We start from the raw sequence: 24515 nt of genomic DNA, 5'->3' as shown, positions 1-24515 counted from the left end.
ATCGTTTTAAATTTTTCGAAAGCTTTCGATCGCATTCCTCACCAAAGACTACTATCCAAACTTTCATGGATTGGTCTCAGCCCGGAAATTCGTTCCTGGATTAAATATTTTCTAACTAACTGTTGTCAATTCACTGTTGTTTCTGGTCATCCTTCATTCCTTACTCAAGTGCTATCTGGCGCTTTACAGGGCTCATTTCTCGGACCGCTACCTATTTTAATCGATATTAACGGCATTCCATCTGGAATTTATTCACCCATCCGCCTCTTCTCCGAGGATTGCGTTATTTTTCGACGAATAACCAATAACCAAGGCGAAATTCTGCTTCAAAATGATTTAAAAATGATCGAAAACTGGCGCTCTCCTTGGCTAATAAAACTCAACTTATCCAAATGTAAATTTATGCACGTAACACAAACTTTCCGACCTCAAGAACACATACACCCCAATCAGAACCTGTATTTCACTAGTAGAATCATACCAATACCTGGGAATTCTGCAACGACAAATCTAACTTGGTCAGAACACATTCTAAAACTTGTTGCAGAACCATTTCAAGCGGTTGGTTACACCAGAAGAAACCTTTCATTATTGCCCCCAACCATTCGCAAAATGGCATACGAGACCCTCATTCGAAGGAAGATAGAATAAGCATCTGCTGTTTGGAAGGCTCATCAGACTTACATAATCAAGGCCATAGAAACAGTTGAAAATCTGGCAGACCGCTTCTTCACTTCTGAATATGAGTGGCATCTCAGCGTCACCGACATAAAAGCGTCCCTCTCTCTCTCCTGTCTGGCAACTAGACGTGAAATTGGACATGTATACCGCTTCCACAAACTGTATTATCACTTCCATCAACTCAGAACTTCGCTCTCGCTCACATTATCCCGTTATTCATGCCGTCTGTTCAACTCCATGAGCATCCAACGATTGTATGATTCCACTAACGCATTTATTATGCAAGTCCTACCACGTGCCACTGAAGAATACTGATTGATTGTAGAGTTAAACGCCTCGACGCAACGCAGGCGATGAGGTGCGCCGTAGTGGAGGGCTCCGGATTTAGTTTGACCACCTGGGGATCTTTAACGTGCGCTGAAATTTCGTACACACGGCCGTTTTCGCTTTTCGCCTCCACTAGAAAAGCGGCCGCCGCGGGTCCTCATGCGCAGCAGCGCAACGCCTTAGCCGCTGAGCCACCGCGGCGGTTGCCATTGCTGAATAGCAGAAGCTGCCAGATTGTGTTGTCCGTGAACGCAATCCGACTGAATTTAAGGAATTATTATCTCACCTCAGCCGTTAATTTCAAATCAATCCCGTGACTTGGCACCTGCAGCCTTGTTTTTTTTTTAATTTTATTGTTGTAAAATTTTTCTAGCCAACTGTATATGTATCTAACTGTATTTCTTTTTATGTCACTATGTACTACAACGATTGTACCCCCCCCCCCCGTCTTATGCAATACCCCACTCGGGCTCTTAATGGTTGAATAAAAGATGATAATAAAATGAGTCGCGCGATACTTATTTATAGACGGAATTGTTGTTGTTCGGATTTTGCGACGCCCGCATTATGCGACGCTTTTTGACGGTCCCGAGAAAATCGTGCTATCGGGGTTCGAGTGTATATATAGGCAAACATATATGAGAACACTGCCAATAAGTGTAGAGGTTAGCGCGGGCTATTTCTTACGGCACAACACCCAAACATACAAATTGTATCGACCAGATTTTAAAGCAAATCCCTCCACCTTGGGGATTTCCCCTAATATATGGTCGATTAACACTTGCCTTCACTTCGAGTTGTTGTTCAATTCTGCTCCCGCGCTACAAACAGCTACCCTCCTGGTTAGTTCAGTTGGTAGAGCGACCGCTACAGTTAAGCGGTGGTCCCGGGTTGAAACCCTGGACCAGGGCGAATTTTACTTCAACCTAAAGACTTCTGAGAAAGCTGTATGTAGCAGCACGGCTGCATTGAGGTATGGATGTGAAACTTTCCCTTGCACACAAATTTTATATTTGTATTTTTAAGGTATATAGGTGCCAATAATGTTTTCTTATTTTACTGGCTCTTAAAATTGTGTGATACGCAGTGTGGTGGCACAATTCTTGTATTTTCTGCGTAATGCCCCACAATGGAGGGTTTAGTGGCTTGTACGGATGATATCTGAAAAAAGGAAGATTTTTTAAAACTAAACTGACTTCAGTTCGCAAGTTTTGTATAATGAGAAGAAGAAGGAACGGAATCATGGTTTTGTTCCTCAGTAAAGCAAACGCTGCGTCACCTGCATGCTACGGGCTCTTGGTAATGACTTGGAGAGAGGACGCATTGCTGGGTTTTTCTTATTGAATAATTAGTGTGAACGACGAAATGTGACTAATTCTGTCACTTCCCCGCCATGCGTTCAAGTCACAATGTTGTAGTGGCCATAGAGAGGTTATAGAGCTCACGCCACGATGCCACAGGCACGTAGTAATATAGTAAGGGACCGTTTAGTTCAAACAATAGTTACTCGTTACTCTTTCTCGTGTAGAACTCTCTCGTGTAGAACACACTTTCAGCAGACTACGAGCTGTCTGCTCTTGGGAATAAAACAAACTCGTATGTTAGCCTCAAGTGCCCCTTAATTGAGTTGTTTGGCTCTTTGAATAACAGGAAAAAATAAATCATAGTTTAACCTTTCTAGTGGCTACAATTCCACGAAAATATGCTAGGATCTCGGCATTTACAAAAGTTCATGATTGGCTATGCTTGATATTGGACCCCGCCCAAACAGAGCGAATTAGAGCGCCTGTATGTGTGGAGGTGGTCTGGAGTAGTAACGTGACCTTACGTTTCCTGCCAAGGTTTAGCTTACACATCGGCGCAGCCAGTGCCGCAAAAGAGAACGACCGACAGCTGCGGCGTCAGTAGAACTGCCGCCTGATACATCACTATCACCATCTCTCGGCTTGTAAATGTGGACACCACCCGGTGCGGCATTGAAACTCGTGAATGAAAACCTGATAAAACTAACTCGCAATGAACTTGTGTTTGTTCGTCATTCATAAATGCAAATCCATTAATGACAAAAGACGGTACAGCAGCGTAAACAATGCCGCGAGAAGGCGTTATCATCACTTCTCGTTAGACAGTGTGATCGTCCTTTCAATGTAATATTACCAAGCGTGGCTTGTTGATTTTCTGCAACATATTGCAAACTGTCTACACTATGTGATATCACCGCAAATTCCTCTCCTTCCTACTAGTGCGACCGCACCGAAAAAGGCCGTCGAAATACGCAATGTGGCTATAATTAGGTTTGGTAACATGTAGCTCTTAGCGACCTTCAAGACTCCGATAGAGCGAAGACACCGATAAAGAGGCGAAGTTCGCTCCGATGGAGCGAAGTTCGTCTCTAATGGGTAGCATAATGGTAAAGTAGGGAAAGCAAGATAGGTTCGACTAGCGAATAGGATTGTTTTGATGGCTCTGTGGGAATCCTTCGGAACTAAAAGACCGCAATCTCATTCGCTTCCTCTTGCAGAGTCGGTTCCTCGAGGCCGATTTTGCTTTTCCTCCGCTGATATTTTTCCTTAGATTTATTTTTTCTCAACTTAGCGTCAGCCCTCACAGTGCCAGGTTCTCTCTTTCCAGTCTCTCCCCTCCGACCCGTTACCCGGGGCGAAATGTCTCAAGACCGCGGATATTGAATCAACACACAAAGGCCATGGTGGTTTCTCTCTTGCGCCTGCTGGGAAAGAAAGACGATAATCAGGAAATGCAACGTGGCCCGTGTTTCGTTCGCTGCTCACTGCAGAACTCAGTTTATGCGTTTGTCCTTTGTCGACTTGGTTACTGGGCGCATTTCTGGCGGTCGGAGCATCAAGGTTCTGCCTGCCGTAGCACGAGGCAACTCAATAGTGAGCGCTGTGAAAGGGGAAGCACTTCAGCCTTTGGCTACTGTTGGATACGAGGAAGTACAGACGGAGCAAAAAGGATATCGAAAGAACAAACCTTCCCGGCCCCAGTTTTCGGAACGTCGTCTCGTCGAAGAGTTTCAAGTGCTGTGTATGATAGTAAACCTACGTATTCATTTCTTGAAAAGCGAAGCGTTAACCAGACATTCGGAAAAGAAGAAACGCTTTCCAACATTGGGGCGCACTGTCTATGCCAGGCAGCGCTAGAGAAGCAGTTCTTTGATCAGAACTGACGGTAATGTATACTGACCGGAGTAACACGAAGCGCTTTTCAACCCCAGCTAAACTAGTTTATGCTGGGATAGCACGTTAGGTGCGGTTACCGGGTCTCTGCCAAGCTGAAGATTCCTCGGCTTAGATCAGCAGCACTGCCTGCTCCGTTTTTCAGTGTGCACATTTCTCCCTGTGTTACCATCCCAAACACCACTAGCAAATATAAGTGCTAGTTAGGGTCGAGGTGTGGCATGTAACGGACACCTTTAGCGGACTCCTTTGGCGTGTCTTTCAAGGGGCTCCTGCAACAACTTTTCAAGACTTTTTCAACGTCTGAAATGTTTGTAGAACACGGTCCGAACGCGAAATGCGAGACAAAAGGCTGCTTGTGGTAGTGAACAAATCACGGAGTTTTGTATTGGTCTCGTGATAATGATAACATTCACAATGTTTCCAGGCGCGAATGCGGGACTGAAATTGTGTGAAAGCATCGCTTCTGTGCCCAAAATGAAAGTTTAGTTCAGTCGAAAGATTGCCTCGTTAGAGTAACATTCACCCCACTTTTAACGCAAACTTAACTAAGAGATGCTATATAATGACGAAAACAGAGAAGATGCATGCGACAATCTCGCGACGAATCAGCGGTGAACTTATGACGTACTACGGGCAGGTCGTCGAGATTGGCTGAGGCCGACAAAATCCAACTTAAAGTAAACAGGGATTATAAGCTTGCGGAACAAGCTGTTTGAGCTGAAACATTTGTTCAGGTTCTTTTTATAGTAGTAAGAATGCTAAGGTAAACAAAGGAATTACGAACAAACAAACGCGTGAACATAAAAGCACCAGTGCGTCCTGCGCGCATTTTTCCAGCCGTAGCGGCACAGCCATCCGGCGAGTTCAGCTTGACTCACACGACACTGGCCAAGTGGCACAAGCGACATTGCCTTACATGACCGTGTTTGTGGAGCATACCCAATGTCTGCCTAAGCGATTACTATCAACCGCGACAAAAATAGGCCTGGCGCAAATGTAGTCGAAAACAAAAGCGACTGAGCACAGCGGTCATTGAGTGAATACTGTAGCGCCATCTAGGAGGACGAAGGTTAAACTGGGCAACAAACACGTGCTGCGCAGTTAGCTCCAGCCTTAGACAACATACTACCATTCGCTTAAATTGCCCGCTCTTGATGCGTCATTGCTGATTTCACGAAACACACGATGCAGCGGAAATGTAAATTTTGTTTAAATTATCTAATTTTTCACTGCACGTGCCGGACAAGACGGACAAGCCGGACAAGCATGGGGGAACTATAGAAAACTAAATATTTCGAATAAAACAAGCTTGTTTTAAGTTTTCATGGCCCGTTCAAGAGGGTGAATGCAATAGAAGCAATGAAAACACAACATCTTTCACATTTGGTTAAGAAAGAAGGCTGTGCAAAGAACAACAGCCAACTGCATCCTTTTTTACTTGATTCGTGTGTTTTGAAATAATCGGAATCACTTGTGAACCGTGTGCCGGTTAGGGTACTGTATAGTTGAGAATATCCTTTTTTTTTCATTTCACATTGCTTGTCCTTATCTACCTGCAAACAGAAAGACACCCGAAGTATGGCGCTTTTCAGCATCCCAAATTCCCTACAATTCCCGCACCAGATGCCTCATAATCAGGTGCACTCCTTTGTCATAGATTCGACGACGACGACGATGATGATGATAGTGATGAGGATGATGTTTGGATTTTAATGGCGCAAGGCGAACTAAGGGCAACGAGCGCCAAACAAAAGTCATTTAATGAAAAAAAAAAGTTCCTGCATTTTTGCAGCCGCCCCTTTCCATAGGGGCGATTTCCCGTGCAAGCCGGGTGAACTTCCCAAGCGTTGTAGTCCCACACAAGGGCCGAGCGCCAGGCCGGGGAGTCGCTTGTACCTATTTCACCGGTAGGGGCCCGGCACCACCAAGGCACACGAATGCACATGGTGCCTTCCACAACACGATGGACGCTCAACTCGCAACCGCCTGTGGCAGGACATGCCGCCAGATTCTTTAACCCCCGGCAATGGCGCAATGCGGCATGATGGCCGGGGGTCCCGCCAGATGGTCAAGGGTCAGGGCTCCTCGCAAGGGTAAAGGCAGTTTTCCAGGCGTGGATTCCCCTTTCAAGGGTCCGCACTCAACCAGGGACGCCTGTACCCATTAAAGGAACCGGTGGGTGCCAGGATTCGAACCCAGTACCTCCTGCATACGAGGTGAGTGCTGCACCTCTGAGCCATTGGTGTGGTTAAAAGTTACAACCCGTTCCACTGGGGCATCTCCCGACAAAGTCGGGTAACTTCCCAAGCTCGAGTTCCCCGGTTCAGGGGGTGCTCTTACCAATTTTACTGGTTGGTTGCCAGCGGTTCCGAAGTACCTCCCACATTCTCGTACCCCATGGTACAAACCGACGTGGTGTAACGGTTTCCAGTACACTCAATCCCCCGTACGGGGGGCGCCTGTACCCATTTTTTTTCTGGTCGGTGACCAGCGGCTCCCGGGGAACCTACCACGTCTGCCGTAGTGGTAGTGCGTGTTCAAACTCTATATCCCCTGCCGACACGGGTCGCTTGTACCCTTTGAACTGGTAGGTGCCCAGCGGTCCCAGACCCCATCCAAAGGGGTTCGAGGGATCTACCACATGGCCTCACATGGCTGCTTGTGGTCAAGCTCCAAGCGGTTGTTCCAGCGTCTAGACAAGCAACGTTACGGGGACGCTTGTATCCTTTAAAGAAACCGGCGGGTCTCCGGCGGCTCAGGATTCGAACCTGGTACCTCCCGCTTACGATACGAGTGTTTTTCCACTCTACCATTGCCGTCGGTATAAGTAGACCAAGGTAAAAGTAGACCATTTCAGTAAAAATAACCAAAGTAAGACACAACGTAATGAATATGACTGGTGTAAAGGGCCAGGTTGTCAAGACGCATGGTAAGAAATAAGATGTAAAAATTTTACCTCGGTGAGAAACTCAAAAACACGTTTGACTGAAAACACGGGCTCGTCTCCTAAGAAGTATGACGGGTGTTGTAGAATATGTCGTGTGTATAGCTGTGTGAAGTGTTTGCGTCGTGTTATGTCAAGTGCTTTGCATTAAATTAGTATGTGGATTATGGATAAGCCCTCTCCACACTCGCTGCCCATGGGTCTTGGGGATCCAGTGAGCAGTGTCATAGGTTCGGAAACCGACGGCTATATTCCTTCTTCTCTGGTTTCCCGGTGTCCACGACAAGCATGATAAACTAGCTACTTCGCTACGACATGCTCAGCCACTGCATTTTCGGCTGTAGTCTTATAAGCAGGCATTTGCGGTCAGCATGTCAGACCTTTGGGCAATGGGGGTGGCTATGAAGGCTTGTGCCGTGACATGCTTTCCTCCTTTGCTTTTTCATCGACGCTACTTTTTCCATGATGAGCTTGAAGGGAGACGCGGACTACTCATCGACCCAGCGGCAGAGTGCACAAACGGAGAGGCACCCTCACCAACGGGAGACTGCACTTGTTACCGAAGCCGCTTGCTCTGACAGGTTTAAGTGAAGAGTCCCTCCGGGGCCCGGCTTGTCCTCGTAGCTCGCCCGCGGTCACGGTGTTACGCGGAGTTACGCACCCCATCAGAGGCTCCGAAAAGATATCCGCTTGTCCCCCGACTCAGCCTTCCGGCCAAACCTTCCGGATACTTGAAGAGATTTATATGAGCAGAACCGTACAAAACTTCTGGAACTGCTCGCACTGGTCATGCATGTCGCCGTTAGTTAGCGCAAAAAAACTGCAGGTATATTTGAGGCGAAATATATGTACTTAATCGGAAGTCCCCGAATTCATTTCGGTTGCTTGATTGTAAGGTTAAACGCGCCGACGGAACGCAGGCGATGAGGGGCGCCGTAGTGGAGGGCCCCGGATTAATTTGTACCACCTGAGGATCTTTAACGCGCGCCGAAAGCTCGTACACACGGGCGTTTTCGCTTTTCACCTCCTTCGAAAAGTGGCCGACACAGCCGGGAATCGAACCCGCGACCTCGTGTTCAGCAGCGCAACGTCTTAGCCACTGAGCAACCGCAATGGGTGCATTCATTTAGTTAAGAATGCTTGTTCGGTTGGTTCTTATGATTGTAAACGAAGAAAAGTGGCCGCGGAGGAAAAATAACTACGCGTTCCGAGTGGCGCAGTAAGTCTCCAGCACGTGCGAGATGAAGGCAAGCACAAAAAGAACAGAACTCCCACTTGGGCAGTTATAGGCAGAGGACACGCTAGCAATGCGAAGGCGGGAAAACTGAATTGCATTGCACAAAACTCTGTTCAATTCATCAAGAGAGGAAGGAGACGGGCAGGCGAAGACTGTGAGGGGTGGTAGTAAAGCGCAGAAAACAACCGTGTCACAGCCCGTTTGGCGAATAACTGCTCTTCACTCCCGACAGCTTTCATGTTAAGTAGAACTGCTTTCATTCTTCGAACACCCGGGCTACTGCACCCAATCACGAGTGCTGCCATATTGTTTTTGTCAATCAGGGGCGCGCTACAGGTCATCAATATAAATAGAGAAACGCAGGTCAGTTTTAAAGCAAAGCTTTATATGTCTCACTGATGGCATATGACGTCTTGCAAACGCACTACAGGAAAGCAAGCTTTCTCTGTCGATGACGATTGTAGGTGAAGTTAATTAAAAGAAACCCTGCCTATTTTCGGAATCGTACCTGGGTCCTCCGGGTTATGAAGCCGATGTTTATCAGATTGCGCCATTGCGACATTTTTTTCCCTTAATAATGGCATTACGGCATAGCCAAAGCTGCTGGTTGGTTCGGCTCCTGGCCGCGGCGGCCGCTTTTCTGACGGAAGCGAAAAGCGAAAACGCCCGTGTGGTTGAGATTTCAGCGCAAGTAATGAGATGCTGAAAATTAATCCCGAGCCCTCCACTCTGGCGCGTCTCATCGGTTGTGTAACTTCGTCGCGTTAAACCTCACAATAAATAAATAAATAAATAAATAAATAAATAAATAAATAAATAAATAAATAAATAAATAAATAAATAAATAAATAAATAAATAAATAAATAAATAAATAAATAAATAAATAAATAAATAAATAAATAAAAAATAAATAAATAAATAAATTACGGCATGGTAGGAACAGTTTGGAATCGGAGAGGGGTGCGTGGACGTGCAAAATTAGAAAAAGCATGCACCCCTCCGTCTAATGATGACGATAGTTGAACGCGAAGCTTTCTTCTGCCAAATTAAATGCCGAAGAGGTGAAGTCAAAGCAGTTTCGATCAAAAGTTCAAACCGACCGCGAGTATTGGTCCAAATTCAGACGAAAACCAAGGAATTCCTGACAAGAAAGCTTCGCGTTCAACCATCGCCATCGTTAGACCGCGGCGGCAGCATTTACTCAGCTCAAGTCACTTGGGACTTGCAGGGCAGGTCCATGTTTGAAATAGGATGTAGCCAAGTTGGCGCAGCGTGGTTAAAAAGGTGTGTTGTATTCTAACAGCCGCGCGGGTTTTGGCCATTCAAAAAGCCTTATGGCTTATGTTCCTTTCGAAACTGCATATATATAAGGCCTTCCCAGGGAGCGCCCCAGATGGCCATCAGTAGAGGGCCCCTACCCAAACTGACACTTCGCCTGCAAAAATACGTGTGGATGGACTGCCGAAATAAACGTTTGTTCACCCCTCTTTTCCCAGTAGGTTGAAACTGTCCCGAACTAACCTCAATACTCGTCGTGTTCATATACTCACGTGCCGCAACCTCTCAATCACCTTGAGCCTATGGCGCTTGGTCTGGTAGCTCTGTCGCGCCAGTGCACTGAGCGAAAGTTGGCGACGGCTGCACGTGCGCTAAATTGTTCCTATCTCGCGCAGGTCCCCCTTATGGCCGTACCGGAGTTAGCAAGTAAACACACGCCCGAGAGCACGCAGCGATTATTGGTACACTCACCGATTCCTCCTACATCTTGTGTACGCCTTACTGGAAAACAGCCTTCGCAGTACAGGGTGTTTGAGGGAACACTTTCAGTAATTAAAAAAAATAGGCTTTCGGAACTAAAATTGTTTTTCTTCCGGGAAGTGACGAGAAGCCGTGGCGGACGCAATATAAAAGTTACAATTGCTATTTAGGGCAACAGTTAACTATTGCTTTTAATTATCTTTTTAATTATTGCAGTTAGGCGTGTGATTGTAAAGTGGAAATTCTGGAGGACCATCGGTAAACCCGACCATCATCATCATCATCACCTGCCTATCTACGCCCACTGCAGGGCAAAGGCCTCTCCCATTATTCTCCAATTACCTCGGTCCTGTGCCAACTGTGACCAATTTATCCCCGCAAACTTCTTAATCTCATCTGCCCATCTAACTTTCTGCCGTCCCCTGCAGCGCTTGCCTTCTCTAGAGATCCACTCTGTTACCCTTAATAACCAGCGGTTATCTTGGCTTCGCATTACATGCCCTGCCCACGTCCATTTCTTCTTCTTACTCTCTACTAAAATGCCCTTAACACGTGTTTGTTCCCTTACCCACTCCGCTCTCTTCTTGTCCCTTAATGTTACACCTATCATTTTCCGCTCCGTTGCCCGCTGAGTCGTTCTCAATTTAAGTTGAACCCTCTTAGTGAGCCTCCAAGTTTCTGCCCCGTAGGTGAGTACCAGTAAGATGCAGCTGTCATACACTTTCTTCTTCAGCGACAATGCTAGGCTGCTATTCATTATCTGAGAATATCTGCCATATGCACCCCACCCCATTCTGATCCTTCTAATTATCTCTGCCTCATGGTTGGGATCTGGGGTCACAACTTGGCCTAAGTAGATATATTCGCTTACCACTTCCACTGCCTCGCCACCTATCTCAAACAGCTGTATTGTCCCGAGGTTATTGATCATTACGTTAGTTTTCTGCATATTAATTTTCAGGCCCACGGTTCTACTCTGTTCGCCCAGTGCGGAAAGCATGCTTTGCAATTCGTCCCCCGAGTTACTTAGCAAGGCAACGTCATCAGCAAATCTGAGGTTACTGAGGTATTCTCCATTAACCCTTACTCCCACCTGTTCCCAATCCAACGTTCTGAATACTTCTTGTAAGCACGCTGTGAATAACATTGTAGAGATTGTGTCTCCTTGTCTGACACCCTTCCTTATAGGTATTTTACTGCTCTCCCTATGGAGGATGATGGTAGCTGTAGACCCATTGTAGATATCCTCTAGTATTCTTACATAATGCTCATCTACCCCCTGGTTCCGTAATGCCGGAATGACCGCTAGGGTTTCGGCCGAGTCAAATGCTTTCTCATAATCTATGAAGGCTATATATAGGGGTTCAGTATACTCAGCGCACTTCTCTATCACCTGAGTGATCGTGTGAATATGGTCCATTGTTGAATAACCTTTACGGAACCCTGCTTGTTCTTTAGGTTGACTGAAATCTAAGGCTGCAGAGATTCGGTTAGCGATTACCTTTGTAAATACCTTGTAGACGACTGACGGTAAGCTGATCGGCCTGTAATTTTTCAAGTGCTTCATGTCGCCTTTCTTATGGATTAGGATGATGTTCGCGTTCTTCCAAGATTCCGGTACCATTGCGGTCATTAGGCATTGCGTATACAGGTTTGCCAGTTTTTCAAGTACAATTTCTCCGCCATCCTTCAAGAGGTCTGCTGTTATCTGATCCTCACCAGGTGCTTTGCCCCCTTTCATTTCTTTCAAAGCCTTCCCTACTTCTTCGGTCGTTACTGGTGGGATGTCTATCTCCTCTGAACTACTGTCTCGTTCGGCATTATCCTGTATGTCCCGGCTACTGTACAGATCCCTATAGAACTCCTCGGCCACTGTGACTATTTTATCCCTATTTGTGATGACATTGCCTTGCTTATCCTTAAGTGCATACATCTGGTTTTTCCCCACGCCAAGACGTCTCTTCACTGCTTTCAGGCTACCTCCGTTCTTTACAGCGTATTCGATCCTCTCCATATTATACTTCCGTATGTCAGCTGTCTTACGCTTATTGATTAACTTCGAGAGCTCGGCTAGTTCTATTCTGTCAGCTGCGGTAGAGATTCTCATGGTTTGCCGTTTCCTGATTAGATCTTTCGTCTCCTGTGAAAGTTTACCAGTATCCTGTCTGTAAGGATACTGTATAAGGAGACAGGATACTGGTAAACCAGATATCCAGCGTTAAATTCACTAAAATATAATTGCCCTCAGACCTATGGGCGGAGTACTTCAGCCCCCCGGACGCGCGCATCTGGGGCGCGGCGGCTGCAAAGCGCCGCAAAGCCATACCCACGTGTTGGCGTCACTCAGAGCATCCGGCCCTACTTTCCGTTCGAGGCAGGATGAAGCCACGGCCGAGCAAGAGCAGAGGCACTTGCCCGGCCGTGGTAAAGTGCGGTGTCCCTATGACGTGTGCAGCTCTGAGTGACGTCAACACATGGTCATGGCTTTGTGACTCTTTGCAACCGGCGTGCTCCAGATGCGCATGTCCGGAGGGCTGGATATATATTAAATGTAGGGTTTAACGCGCCAACGCAACGCACGTGGTGAGGCAAATTACGTTTTCGCAAATCTAACGCTGGATATCGAGTTTACTGATGATCGCCTGTAATTCCCATATTGCAACCACACCACCAAGTGCAATAAGTAAAAAGCTAATTAACAAGTGCTGGTTATTTGTTTCCCTAAATAGCAATTGCAACTCCTTTTATTTCGTCCGCCACAGCCCCTGGTCAGTTCGCGAAAGTAAACCAACTTAACCTCCGAAAGTCCATTTTTAAAAAAGTTGAGCCTTCCCTGGTTCAGCTGTGTGGCTGTGTAGCGCAGCGCTTTACCCACTCAATAAGTGTACTTCAGTGTCTCAAGTACAAATATTTTGGAGGGGAGGGGACCCAGGAGTCCAGGATAAAAAACTATGACACCTTAAAGGCAGCCATCAATATGCTTCATTTCTAACGGGTGCTACGGTGTGTCAGAAGCGCGAATCGAGCGAGCAGCGCGGGGGATTTCTTTACGTCCTCAGCGACGCAAACACTGTCTCGCGCAACAGCAATGACACGGCCTACTTCGGTCGCGAACATTGATATGGTCGCTTTCTGCCTCGGAGCAGCGGCACGGTTTGCTGTTTAAAGGAAACAGCATGAGCCTCACTCGTAGGGAAGGGTTACGTGCGGTATTCAGATGTATTCAGTGCCGTGGCCTCAAAAGAAGCATCGCCAGCCTTTGTGGAGACGTAAGCGCCGTGCGTCGAGGCGGTAATTACGGCAGCGTCTCGGCGATAAAACCCCCAGAGTGGCGTTGAGGGAATGCCAGACCAACTGCTTTCGCGAAAAAATACCCGGAGGAGCGGCCAGACTATTCTCTGTTGTGAAGTCGCATCTTCAGGAGCGTCGATGATATCAGGGTGCTTGTCAACACTTTATGCACCTGCGCCAGGCCTCAAATGGGGCCTACGTGGTGCGTTGGTGATGCTACGTGCATACGTGCCTGTAACTAAGAATGGCGGTCCCACGAACTCTCAGAATTGTTTTAAAAAACTAATGAAATAACATCGGTGCCTATATAATTACACGTTTGCGGAGTTATTTGGTGGCGGACACTAACCAACAAGAGATATGACATTTTTATGCATGCCGCAGTTGGTTTTATGTGCGTTTTATGAAACAGAAGGAAGGGGAACTAAAACCAGATGCGGGCACGAACTGCCACATGTCGTGGTGTCGCTCGGCATTTTGCGTCCCGAACATCGTACATTCTGCTAGGTCGTCGCACTTCAAAGGCTCCAAGGAGAAGCTTGGAAACAGGGAACGTGAGTAAGCTACCCGGTGAAATCTTTCCGGGAACGGTCATTATGCGCAGCGCTCGTGTTCTCTATCTTCATTCTTCATGCCTGCCTTGTTTGTGCTCGCTACACTTTGAGAACGCAAGCAGGCAAGCTAGAACGATGTGATAAGCTTGAAGACTGCAAGAAATACGGACACTGGCAGCGCCTTCGAGCACTCATCGTTAAAAATTGCTGTTGTAGCCTACGGAGTTTATTCAATGAAAATATAGAACCATGCAGGTTGTGAACTTGAAAATATACAGAAAGGTCGGCTGCGCTTTCGTGGGACAACAAAAACTGGAGAAAACAGGAATTGTAGGTTGTATTGGCTATTGTTTGAGACATACCACACAAGGAATTGTGATTTGGCCATTTCATTGTAGACGTTGCGAGCGATTCGAACGGTGTTAACACTGTACACAGCCATTAAATGTATAGAACGGCGGGTGCATTTAGGGGCTATGGAGATGCCTCATTCAGCCTCTGTATAATCACATGAATATTGGTTTCCCTGCTTGAATGTAAAGCTCGGCTTCTTCAAAAGTTTTAGCGAAAAGTTAGTCTAACTACCGGCAGGAAGACATGTGTTCCTAAATGTTAACTAGAGAAGCTAGGTGTACTCGTGTGTTCTAATGACCCGCAACTTGGAACAAGATTGCACACATTCCTGAGGGATGAATCCGCCCTAAAACCTGCCTAGCCAGTATCCTTGGTGTATTCTTGTGATGGTCGCACGCACCACCACAAGACCAAAAACTCGCCGAACCGAAGGCAATGATATCAACCAGCTGAAACCCGCAACGCGACTGAAGTTTTAGAATCAAGCAACAAGCAACACAATAAAAAGAAACTCATTAAGCCGCTTAGAATCTTAGTTGAGGCTGCGTATGTTGTGGAAGGAAATAGAAACACCAGTTGAGCGAGCTTTTATGTTTCCTGAGGAGAGAAAAGGCCGCCCGCCCGCAGCTCGAAAGGGTTTAAAGGGGTTTTGATTCATACTCAGCCGAAATAGCCTTGTTTCTGTACGTTCATTTTATACCCTTTGTCGATGCCGTCGGATGTAAACTATAAGGCATATTTTTAGCTTTACTTCCGTAATGTGACCCTGTATAAGCTATGCATCAATGGCCACCCACTGCTAGCTCGCACAGATTGTCAAGCTCGAAACTGAGTTGCTCTTGCATCCGGCCGGTAAACCGTTAGCCTCACGTACGAATCCCGTCAGGTGAGAGCACTTTAGAGGCCCGGCTTGTCTTCGTAGCTCGTCCGCGGTGACGCTATCTGGCCACCGCACTCACGCGACGTTACGCACCCAAACAGAAGTTTCGAAAAGATACCCGCTTGTCTCCCGATTCAGCCTTCCGGCCAAGAGTTAAGAGGATACTTGAACAAGAGGTTTATGTATTATCGAGATTCCTGGAACCGCTTTAGCTTGCCATACATGTGCCCATTATTACCGCAAAGAAAACTGCAGATACATTTGAGGCAAAATATATGTAATTAATCGGCAGACCCGGTGTCCATTTACTTAAGAATGCTTTTCGGGTCAGTTTTTACGATAGTAAGCGAAAAATTGTGGTTGATCCCTCTTTCATAGGAATCGGTAAAACACGAAAGTGAAAGGTGCCTTCATAGGAGCAGTTGAATGTTAAAGGAACCTCCTTCATGTACGAAGGGTTCGTGAACCTGACCCCGCAATACGAAGTGACGCCGACATGCAAGAAATAAAAAAAAATAACCAGCTTATTCAGTGGCAACAAAACCAAAAATTACATGCACAGAAACAGCAGCTTGAAACACAACGGTCATGGGAACGACGCCGCAGCAGAGCCTTGCTTAAATTCACGCGCGTCCCGCATACTCGAAGGCGCTGGCAGCGAGACGACAACTGTCGGCGCTCATGAGCTTCATGATGCGCTACTTCGCTTCGTTTGTCCTAGACGGCAGCACCATCTAAATGAGCCATAGGGAAGGACATAAGGCTCTTTCGTAGAGCTGCTCACGTTGCTGCCCATAGCGCAGTCGGTACAGCGCCACGTACCTCCCGTTGCGGCGTTGCCCACACGAACTTTGAGCTGGCGACCCGACAAGAAAGCGCGGACATAGTTCCGCATTCTTCCAATGACATGAATGCGGTACAGCGCAGCCTCAATGGTTGGGTGTGGCAGGCGGTCAAACGCAGACTCAATATCCACGAAAACCAGAAATGCCACTTCGCCCCTGTGTCGGGCCTCTTCCAGTGCGGACACATCATCAGCGATGCTCTCGGCAGTGCAGTGATGTTGACGAACTCCGGTCTATTGCTCGGCAATAGCTCTAAGAGCTCGGCCGTTCCACTCTAGGCGAGAAAGAATGATCATCTCAAAGAGCTTCCCCGCAGCCGAAGGTAAGGACGCAGGTCTGTATCACCATCAAGCCAACACGGTGGAGGAAACTCGAGACCGAGCACAGAAATGCACTTCGGACCGCTCTAGCCTTGCCCCGATCGTCGCAATGCGCGGGCACTCTTGCTGAAGCCGGTGCCGGGCCCCTCGCACTCCGCTCCCTACAGCGAGCTCTCAATCACGTCGAGCGGCTCCACGGAGCCGCCCTTTTCGCACGGCTACGAGAACAACCTCACTCTCAAATGGGCATGATTTTCCGTACCTTCGAAACGGTGATCAGCCATCCCCCGACGGATCACATCATACCTCCTGCACCTCACGTGACGAATGAGATCACCATAAGTGCAACTCTACTGCACGTGACCTCAAGGAGGATAACTCCAGTGTGTTAATTAAGGCACGAAGCAATGGCCTGCTTGGAGAACCTTGAGGAGCACCTGCTGATATTCCCCGATGGGCCCGTGCTTCCAGACAAGGGGGCGGCGGCTGCAGCATCCATCGCGCCTGCCTTCGCTTCAGCCATGCAATGCTGCCTACCAGTAGCCAGCAGCTCCACAACGGCAGAAATCGCGGGCCTTCACCTGGCTGCGGACATCATTAAGGAGAGCGAGCAGAAGCTCATCAACCGGAAAGTATCCATCCTCTCAGATTCGAAGGCTGCCCTCCTGAGGCTCGACCGGGCCCACTTCAGCTGTCTCGCTGTACAAAGTCTTGACAACAAACTGCACAGCCTCAGCGCCAGAGGCCTTAGCATTCATCTGCAATGGCTACCTGCTCACGTAGGCATCAAGGAAAATGAGGAGCCTGATTGCCTGGCAAAGAAGCGCATCATCCATCCACTTCGATGAGTGAGGCAATCAGGCCCCTGGACGTCGCGCGGTACCTTATCCGAAGGGACCTCCAAGCCATGCACCCTGACTCCAGAGTTGCATCCGGCAAGCCACCGCACGCGTTTCCTTCGAGGGGACTGACTCGAGCTGACCGTGCTCTCCTTGTTCGTCTGCGAATGGGCTGTCACCGCTGCACAGAAAGAAGTCACAGGCTTGGCATCGCCAGTTAACCCGCCTGCCCACACTGTCCTGCAATAGAGACACTCGCGCTTGCACTGTGCGAGTGTCCACAACATTCGCAGGCTCGATCAGCGCTGAGAACATGGTATGCGAAACTAGGACTTCCTTCATGCACCTCATCAAACTTGTTGTTCCGGGATTGTCACAAATCAAATCGCGAAAAAGCGTTCCGAGTCCTGCAGGACTTGTTAAAGGACACGGGACTCTCGGACCGGCTATGATGCCGCCAGTACTGTCCATGCTGCGCGGCTTGTGAACCGTCATCTTATTCTCCCTTTCCATCTTTTTTTTTCTGTCCACCCTCTTTTCTGTCTATCCTACTCCTAGACTCAGTCTTCATTGAGGTGCCCTCAATCCGAGAGGCAGTTATAGGCTGAGTCGACTTTCGTTTCTCTTCCAATAAGCAACTCCCTCTTTCTCTCTCCCGTTTTGACGAGAGGGCATGGGTTCAAAGCCAGGGGCCGCAGCGTCAATGGCACGTTTTCTGGCGACGTCACTTCCTTGACGGATATGACGTTACTGAGATCTTGGTGTACCCGCGCATAACGCACTTTCGTGTTAAAAAAGTGGCCGCGGAAGAAAAAAAGTCGATGCGATCGAAATGGCGCTGAAAGCCACCACGTGCGTGGTGAAAACAAGCATAAACGTAACAGAATTCCCGGTCGTGCTGTTCCAGGCAGAAGAAGAAACAAAAGATAAAGAAAACGATGCGAGCGGTCCTAAAAGATAGCACGCGAGTACTTCGTAGGCAGTAAAATTGAAATGCATTAAACAAACCTCTGTTCAGTTCATCAAGAGAGGACTGAGAGAGAGAAGACCCTGAAGGGTGGAAGCAAAGCGCGGAGATTGGCGGAACAGCCTCTATGGCGAATGACTGCTATGCACTTCCAGCAGGTTTCACGTTGAGTGCAACTGCTTTAATTTTTTTAAATCATTGTGGAATTGTGCGTGTTTCGAACTTGACGATGTCGGTTTTGGCGTGGACATGCGTGTAAAACACATTCTGCACTGAATTGTACCAGAGATAATGTTACGGTTGCGCCGCGAAGAATGTGCAGCATACATTTACTCCACCGGGTAAAGGTATCGTCACGGGACATAGGTGGACAATGCCACCATGGCCGCATCGACACCATCGACGGTGACGACGGAGTGTGTGGCGTGCAGTCTGTGGGGACGATCTCATGGCCGCCTTGTATATATTGTAAATACATCGCTCATAATCGCTAAGCATGGTTCGTCTCACTATTCAGCCACCACGATCTATTTTTGGTGGAGTGTGCGGGGTCAACACTATCCTGTCCCCAGCTTAGCACCGTATGGCACCGTCTCGGCTGCACCGTTCAGAAATCTATTTATAATATTTACAGGGCAGCCATGAGAGCGTCCCCACAGACTGCACGTCACCCACTTCGTCGTCACCCTCGACGGTAAGCCATGGTGCCATGGAATACTGCCCACCTATGTCCCATGACACCATGCTCGAATTCAGTGATAACTTTGTACGGTTTGAAATATAGCGAGTGTGCCTGAGATGAGTAGGACTGAGCTCCGCTTGTGCCCCGGCATCTTTGGGCAGCGCGAATGAGGAATGCCTGTTAGGAAGGAGGCAGTGAACGGGGTGAAATTTCTGAAACTAGGCGGCAAAACAGCCAAACGGCTCACCGGTAGTGGCGGCGTAAAGTTCAGGAGACCAGAATCATGACGGCCCCGATTGTAGGAGACCGACTCTTTTTCGCTGTTAACATTGACCCAGCTGAATGGGCCACAGCTAAGCAGGTAACGCCACCGAATGGTGGGGCCCAGTTGTACTGTGCGCAAGGTGACCGAGATATGACACGCGCCGTTTTTTTTATTTTTATTTACAGATACTGCTGTCTCAATACACGAGACATAGTAGGAGGGGGTACATCAGAAAAAGAAAAGAACATACATTAAGCAACACGAAAGAAAGATACAAAGCATTTAAACATATTACAAAATATGGTGAGGCCGTTTTTTCAAAAACAGTTCAATTGGTTTTTCGCGCAGGGAACCATGTAAGTTGTTCCAAATCTCAACAATGGCTTTGAAAAAGGAATGCTTAAAGCAATTTACAAATGCCTGGAAGGGAACAATGTTGAGTGGGTGAGATCGGCGCGTGGCTCGTCCTGCTGAATGACAAAAAGTAATCGGTGCTTCAATGCAACCGCGTCCGTGTACAATCGTATGTAGCAAAGTGATACGATCAAGTGTGCGTCGAAAAGCAAGGGATTCTGATGACAATGACCATGCGGGGGATGAGGGAGAAAAATTGCGGTCATACCGGCCGGAAATGAACCGTATTGCTTTTTTCTGTATGCCCTCGAGCATATTCATGTCAAGTCCAGTATAGAGTGACCATACCGCTGAGGCGTACTCTAGCAATGGTTGGACGAGCGATTTATAAGCGGTTAATTTGCAGTTTTTGGTAGAGTGCTTGAGTGTTCGTTTTATGTATCCCAGTTTTCTAAATGCCCTAGCGCAAATTGTTTCGATGTGATGGTGCCACTTTAGGTTTTGAGTGCAGGTAACACCCAGATATTTAAATGTATTCACACAGTTTAGGTAGTGCCCATTGTAACTATAACTAAACCTTAGCGGCTGTTGTGTAGTGGAAAATGTCATTTGAACAGTTTTTTGGTATTTAATGCTCATTTGTTCATGCGGTACCCGTGAGACATTCGATTTTTGGTGATCTCACACGGCCTCCTGTTCACACAGTTCTTTTTTGCCGTATATGCGATCGACTCGTTCTTGCTTCGGCAAAACCAAGCGAAAGAATATCGTACATTAAAAAGATCAGTGCCCTTCCACTCTTTCAAGAAGGTTGACCTGCGAAGCTGGAAGCAGTACACAAACTACACGAAACAAAACACGTTTGTTTGTCACTTGGATCGAGGAATTACAACTTACCTCAATGAAATGTTGAAGGGCTCGAGATTTATTCTAGTGGACACACATGAGCGGTTTTCTTCCCGCGTCGTAGGCATATTAGTGTTTGTGTAACACAGCAACGCAATTCGCTCGACCACTAGGAACCCTGGACAGTTCGCAATGGGGCGGTGGACGTACACGTTCAAACCTCAATCCAGTAAAACGAACATGTCATCAGTGAAAGCATGAAACCCATTTCTGCGCGTGCACGCCCCCCCCCCCCCCTCCCCTTCTTCCACTCCAAAATCGTACCTGGTAAGCCAGCAACCAGTTACATGCGCGTGCTTAGAACTTCAAAGCACCGCCAAATTGTCGCTCTGACAGGCCTTGAAGCTGAACTCATTGGCTCATGTCGGCGCTGCTGTTAATCCGGGAGAGATCCCAGGTACTCGACGAGCTGGAACCTGCGGGTGAAACACGGCGGCGACAGCAGCTTTCTATTTTTTTCGCACAAAATTCGAGCTTCTAGTCTGGCTGAGGCCCCTTCGATTCCCGCTGTTCTTCCTCCGAGCGAACGACAAGCGTCTGCCTATAGGGAGTTGAAACCGGGAAGCCCTCGAGCTTCATTCACATGGACGAACGTGTGGCTGACCATTTCCGTCCCGCGTCATGGGCATCTTACAGTCTGCGTAAGACACCAACCCAAACCCAAACCGCTCAATTATTGATGGCAGCTGACAGGTCGCATTGAGCTGCGAGACTCACACGTTCAAACTTCCCGCAAACACATCGCACATATTATCGGTAGTGGCGTGAAGACTAGCTGCGTATGAGCGCCCCTCTGCTTCCACCTCGAACCAGTGCACACATAAAGCGGCAACTGCTGATAGGCGCTTGCTTAGGCGTGAAAAAGTCGCGCGGAAAGCTTTTCTTTGTGAAAAAGAATTATAGGTTCATGTCGGCGTTCAAAGCGGGCAAGTTTCTATGGTAACGCCTGATAAGGGCGCTACCACCGTTGTCAGCCGATTGCTCAGCTTGTGAGACAAGCATTGTTGGTTGCGAGGGGAATACCAGTTGTGGAATCGGTGTTGGCGGTGGCAGGGAGGAGTGCCGCAGCGGCCCCCTAGTAAATCGATTTCTGCGGAATGAAAAGAAGGTGTGTTAAACATACACTGCGTTGCAGTAAAACGCGCTTAGCTCATTTTATAGATGTCTCTGCTTTGATTTGCCCTAGGTCACCTTGGCGGCAAGTAGCATAGAAACGGTGTGCCATTAGTAATAAAAGATGGTTGGCGGCATCCTCCTTTAAACTCTTTAAACTTCAATGCAGCCATAGTGGCGCACACTCTGCTAGGCCGTCTTGTCGCATGGGCTAGTTGTAGCGGTGCTAGCACGACCCACCCGCAAAATTCCTGCCACAAGGAAGAACAAGTTGGAGCGGTGTAATATCTCGTGTTCACAAGTAGAGGGGTGGCAAAGGTGTTTTCTGCAACGGATTGACACCCTTGAACGCAAATTAGCGCAAGAAAAGCAATTTCAAAAAGTGACATCGATAAACCGGTACCAAAGACTACTTAATGAGGTTTGTGAGGCCAGCCTAATGAAGCCAAGAGGTTTTTACCGAATTTTATAAGCTGCCAATCCAATTACGATTATCCTGTACGGGACAACCACACTCAATACACAACCCAACAAGGGTGCCGCCATTTTAATAGACATCGCGTGGGGTAGCTGGTTGATTTGCTGGCTTGTTTGCTGCGACCCGATAAATCTTCTGCTAGATGAAATTTTCTGGCTGGCGCATTCTATACTCCGATCCGTGATATACTTCCTCGGAAAAGTCGTTGCTCGGGGGAAGCTAACTGAACATTCTCGCCGTGCAGCGGATATTTGTTTCGGAGAGCCCCGCTCTACTGCGCCCAAAGCTAAAAGAAACAAGGCCGGTGAATAGTGCGTACCAGCAGATTGTACCTACTTCTGATTTTAGTTTTGAGTAAGTTTTTACTATAGTTGTCATCCGAGGTCAATGCACCCCGTATGTTGAACCCGCCTGGCAGAGGGTCAGTTACGGCAGTCGAAACACCAAAAAAGCTGTTTATTTTGTTACCCTTCTCTTTGTTTTTGCTAAAAGAAAAGTGACGCTCCCAAAGGCGCGCTTTTTGTCGGGTCTTCACCGAATGCGTCGCTACGCTAGCGCTCATTGGCTGAAACATCGCCAATAAAAACTTAAAACACAGATTTCTCTCTTACAAAGACAGAAAAGGTTGAAAATTTCCTTGTTGTGGCCGCAGGATGCGAACAGGCACTTTTTTTCATGAAAGTGCCAAGCCAGAAAAGCCGCGGCAGTAGCGGAGGACACGGCAAGGAGACGCGTCTGGAACGCGTAAATTCAGATGCTTATAAGTTCGGCACGAACAAAATAATGCAACATATTTTTCAGCAGTGTCGTTGGCCCTTTTGAGAAGCCTGGGGCCCCATTTAAACAAATGAACTGAGGTTTTTTTTTTAATTATTTTAATGTTTAAATTTACGCACTTTTAGAAAAAAAACCACCGCAGTTAATCATTTTTTACGTATACCGATATTTTTTCTAGACAAACGTTATTTTTTCAGATATTCTCAGGAATATCCGGCCGACGGCACCTATCACTTATAAATTGGTCACTATCGCCTAAACGAAGATAGGGGGCGTCAAAGTGAGCGACTATCTGGCATCTGGTTCGAGTACCATTTTTTCTAATTTTTATGTTGAGGTCAGAGCGCCAAGTTTGGTTTAAACTAATTGCCATTGTGGTGTTGCTCGTGGTTTTGAACAAAACTTAGTTCCAACAATTGCACCTTGTGCGCAAAGACCCAAAGCAAAGACCCCAAAAATTGCAGCCGCCGGAAACCGCGCGTCACCCGCGCCACCTTTGCAATTTATTTCCTCGCGAAGTGCGCACGCTAGAGGAAACAGAACTGGGCTTTTGGGAGAATACCTGGCTTGCGCACAACTAATAGAATTTGAGAAAAAAACAAAATTGCGCGTGGACGCGCATGTTCGATCTCTCGTGGAATCAGCCACAGGCACCTTAACTCGCCGAGGCGGCTTGGCCGTCTGTGCCTGTGGTTCAGCGCACGCCAACGGCACGACCAGGCGTCAGTTTGAAGGGGCACTGACACAAAATTTTGAAGGCGAGATAACTTCGGAGATAGATTGGCGGGAACACATATACATCATCTGCAAAATATCAGCGGCGAATACCGCCTAGAACACATTTAAAATCAAAAGTGTGCGAAACGCAACCGACCTGCCTGCAGAGGACCACGCGCAATCGACATCCCGAGCATATCGTGTAAATAAACAACATCGAAACACGTCACGAGTTTGTGTTTGCCGCTTCCGCACTGCCGGCGTTTTTCGCCGGCTGGCCCGGCTCGCCGCTCCAATCGGAGGGCCGGAAGGCGGAGCTTCTGCTCTCGAGAACGAACGACCCGATCTATGGCGGCGGAGGCGCCGTGATTTCGTCAGCTGATGGGGCAGCTGGCCGCGACCAAAGTTCTACAGCGATTCCAGGCACTTTGTTTCTATTACTGTTTATTACCATGGGATGCGAAAACGCGCCGGAGGCACGGAAAGCCCACTGAGCTAACCGCAGGGTCGCTGTGCGGGCGGCGGCCACGGCCGCGAAGTGGCCCAGGCCGGCGCAGGTAGCTCGAGTGATAGCTTGTTACCGCTGCACGAAATTGTCCCCAAGTCCCGACCATGGTGGCTTACATGAGAAAGGAGTTAATGATGCGATGGCGGGTTGCATTAAAAATTGTCATCTGCACCGCTTACGAGAGCGGCACTCGAATATCCGCCGCAGTGCTAAGCCGAACACATCTGTAGGCGGACCCGTAGGCAGACCGGCCGGCTGCTCCCAGCGCGCGTCTTGCCACCCACCGTCTCGAGCGTCGCGCGTCGTTCTTTAGCCGCGGTAGCATTTGCACTCGCAGCGCCTGCGTCACATCCACGGTCGCTTTTAAATGCAGAGCATTTCAGTAACTCACGATGTCACCTGCGTTGTCCCGTCGTATCCGCGCCGTCGCTGTCCGCACCCCTCCCCCTACACTATATAAAAGAAAATACTACCCGGCGCCAGGTTTCGATCCCTCGACCCTGCGGGCGGAGCGCAA

The sequence above is a fragment of the Haemaphysalis longicornis genome, unplaced genomic scaffold (genome assembly GCF_048455015.1).
Source record: "Haemaphysalis longicornis isolate Haplotype H1 unplaced genomic scaffold, Haemaphysalis longicornis Haplotype H1 scaffold_1, whole genome shotgun sequence".
Taxonomy (NCBI): domain Eukaryota; kingdom Metazoa; phylum Arthropoda; class Arachnida; order Ixodida; family Ixodidae; genus Haemaphysalis; species Haemaphysalis longicornis.
Note: the sequence above shows the minus strand (reverse complement) of the source record.